The sequence below is a fragment of the Condylostylus longicornis genome, unplaced genomic scaffold (genome assembly GCF_029603195.1).
Source record: "Condylostylus longicornis isolate FDR11 unplaced genomic scaffold, ASM2960319v2 ptg000010l, whole genome shotgun sequence".
Taxonomy (NCBI): domain Eukaryota; kingdom Metazoa; phylum Arthropoda; class Insecta; order Diptera; family Dolichopodidae; genus Condylostylus; species Condylostylus longicornis.
The window spans coordinates 10,596,120-10,599,932 of record NW_026577979.1 but is presented as its reverse complement, the minus strand read 5'-3'; the positions used below and the strand labels follow the sequence as shown (position 1 = coordinate 10,599,932).

Sequence of the window (3,813 nt, the reverse complement as noted above, 5' to 3'; positions counted from 1 at the left end):
AAAATAAAATATTTATCAACTTCTTGTATATTATGTAAATAATATATTTAAGTGTATAAACTTGTTTATTGTAAATTATGGCATAATTTATTAAAAATTTTTGATAACATAAACTATATGTGTAGTTTTGTGTTTAGAAAATTGCATTTATATATGTACTTGTATACATAGAGATATGAGAAAACTAAATATATCAAGATAAGAATCCTTTAAAAAATATATTAATGTTATATATTATTAATAAAGGATGTATAATAATTTATTCTTCAAACAAGGAACGAAAAAAAATATTGAATTGAGTAAGGAATTTTTGTTGGTTTCACTTAATATATGCACATTCTTTTAACCTGATGTTCTTCCTTATACATACGCATACATAATCATCATCCCGACATTGGTTATAAATTATAAGTATTTAGGGTCGCTAAGTTATATTCATTAAAGTTTTTAAGCCTCTTCACAGTAGATGAATTTGATAAGTTGTTTTAATTAACCAAAATGGGAGTTGGCAATAATTATTTTGTTTCTAACATTAATATTTAGAGATCAAATTTTCTGTGCAATTGAATATCGTAATTCATATATTTGAATTCATTCTAATTGAAAATATTTTTTGTTTATAATGTAAAAGATTTTTCAAAAAATTCGACTAATTAATGTGTCGTCACAATAGTTACTATTTTTTGGGCATTTATAAAAAGTTTTTGGGCAGGAAATTTCGCATAAATTCTTCTATTACGAGCATGATTACAATATGTTTTACAACATTATTGCTGAAAAAGTGCTGTAAATGTATAAATATAGTCTAAATAAACAGCTGCATTATTAAAATTGTATAAACGAAAATTTTACTTAAATTGACATGTCAAACTTTTGACGTTTCAAAAGTAATTGTATTGCCAAATAAACCTCATATTTTGCATAGGAATTGTTTTGATATAGGTGTTAATATTTATGTGCTGAATTTGTGCATACAATATAATAATTGTATAAATATCAATGTGAAATATATTAAATTTCATTAATATATGGAAGGGATTTAGTGTTATTTAAAAAAATCGATGCTAATTGCCTTAATTTAGAAAGTGCTTGCAATTTTTTTACAAAAATTAAATACAAAAATTGTAAATTTGGTTAATAGTTTTAGTTAACCAAAGCATTTTACATTAAGCATTTACAATAACAGTTAAGCATTTTAGAAAGAAAACCATTTAAGAAAACCGAATTAAATTATTTGTAATCGTTAGGAGTTCTAATTTTTTAATGTGGAATATAAATTGAAATTTTAGACTAAACATTTGTCGAAATTCAAATTATACTTCTTTTAAATTTACCAATATTATATTTGAGGACATGAAAATAATATTATTTTCATTTTTAAATAAATTATTATATTTGAAAGGGTTTTTTTGTTATTTGTATAAAAAAATTGAGGAAAAAGAAGTTGATCATGTCAACTCTGTGATATCTGTATGAACTTGTATTGGCGAATTTATAATAAACATACGGATGCACGGAAATAATAGTTGCCCTATTAATTTACACAAAATTTGAGTACTGTAATTTCAATAATTTCTTTGATATGACTAAATAACTTTTGAAGTTGTATAGCAGATAACCGAAAAACACTGCCTCGATCACATCCAATTTACGTAAGCTTAGCTCAATTAGTTTTTAGCTAAGCTTAGCTCGTCGGGACGGACGGCCAAACGGCTCAGAATTAGACGCAGTTCAAGAACATACACTTATGTCTATATTTCATGCAATTATTTCTTAGCGTTACGAACGTAAGGCAAATTTATAATACTCTTTGAACATACGGGTATAAAAAAAAGAAGAAACTGTTATAAATGCATATGCAGATAAATATATGCATATGTATGTAAATAAGTATACACAATTGTGTATTTGTGTTTGCAGGCAAATGCAAATTTGTTTTGCTTTTTTAAGCATATTATACAAAATATTATGCTTTCTTAAAAAATTTATATGGAAAGCCTTTTATTTAATTCCTTTCTGATTAATTCCCAAGAAAAATACATAATATTATTTTTCCTCCTCCAGTTTTAAGAATTAAAAAATCTTATTTTCATTACTAAAACTCATACAGATATAAATGTTATAGTATTTGATTCACTTTAACAATTACTGTTGCTAATTTTACTTAGTGCTTTGGCAAAGTTTTCAAAAACGCAAGATGAAATCAAAAGGTAGCATGTAAAAATAATGTAATTATTTCCTTTCCACAAACCATATATGTATTTTATGGCTTATTAAGGTATAAAATTGCAAAATTTTTTAATACTCATACGATTGAAACTTAGGTATCAGAAGGAGAAGCTCCACGAAAACCACAATAAAAACTTATTCTCTGTTCTATTATTAAACTCATTTCGGTATAGATTTTTATATAAATTCAATAACTTACTCTGAACAAGATCAACATAATACAAAAGATTTAATGTGAAATTATTTTTAAAATTATAGGTCAGCTGTTAAAATTAATTCAGCGTTGGTCGATGAACTCCAAAATAAATGCGGTCTTAAATTTCGATGTTGCATTTCCTTAAATTAAATTAAGGAAAAATTTTAAATGTAATTGGAAAAATGATTTATGATTGTTGGCTTCTATTACCATCAGCCCTAATCTTCTCTACATTTGCTTTTATTATTTTCCAAATTAAAATAGAAGTCAAAAATTTTGCGAAACCGTTCATTTACTTCGATGAACAAAAGGTTGTTAACACAACGGCAATATCCGATATTCGAAAAGTTTGTCCAAATTGCTGGATTAATTCTGAAACTCAAAAATATAAATAACCTTGAACTAAAATACAAATAATCAATAAATATACAACACACAATTTTTATACTGTGCACACATGTACCACATTTATGTTTATATGACGTATATTCGTATACTATAGGTATAGATATAAGACAGTTGTGCAAAATTAATCACTCATCATTATGAGCAAAAAATAAAAATAAAGTAAAGAAAGTTGAGAATAAAAATTGATGATGGTATAAAACTGATGATGAGTTGAAAATATCTTTTGATATAAAAAACCGAGAAATTCGATAACAAGAGGTAAAAATGAAAAAATAATAAAGCAATGGTAGCTTCTTCAATATAAAAAACTATAAACGTAACTATTTCATTGACTTAACTAACACAAAATACAAGTTTCTTCTTGCACGATTAAATTTTTTTTTTTGTTTTTGTTTGGATCTCTGTAATTTCTTCGCTGTAATTTGAGATTTAATATCATTACACAATGTTAAACATATAAAATTGTAAGCACCGAGAAAATAATAAAAATTTTGTTGCCTTTAACGTGTACTTGAATTGAAAGCAACAAAGTAGTAAGATGAAAATCAATAGCTAGGAATTCGTACTAAAATATTTATTTTGTAATAGCAGGTAGAAGTGAAAATCAACAGTGTTGAAGTGCACTACATATAAAGCAAGAAAAATAGTTTTATATTGAATAAATAAAACCAATTTAATATCATCAGCATCGGTGGTTCAGTGGTAGAATGCTCGCCTGCCACGCGGGCGGCCCGGGTTCGATTCCCGGCCGATGCAAAAATTTTTTGCAATAATTATAGGTTTTTTTAATGTGGGCCATTACAAAATTTCGATACTGTATACATATTGGACAACAGTGGTATTATAAATAAATAATATAACAGAAATTTTTGTACTCATACGAATGAAGTTATAAATATTAGCAGCGTTTTTAATGGTAAAACATAAGTATATATGTATGTATATAAATAATATAATTCTTGCTGGATGTTGGGTTCAGG

The 3,813-nt window shown here is 25.7% G+C and overlaps 1 non-coding gene across 1 annotated transcript; it reads left to right on the top strand.

The window, feature by feature from the left end:
• Positions 1 to 3,518: 3,518 nt before the first annotated feature.
• Trnag-gcc (transfer RNA glycine (anticodon GCC)) lies at positions 3,519 to 3,589 on the top strand. The gene has a single exon. It is a non-coding gene; the product is annotated as a tRNA-Gly (tRNA).
• Positions 3,590 to 3,813: the final 224 nt, after the last annotated feature.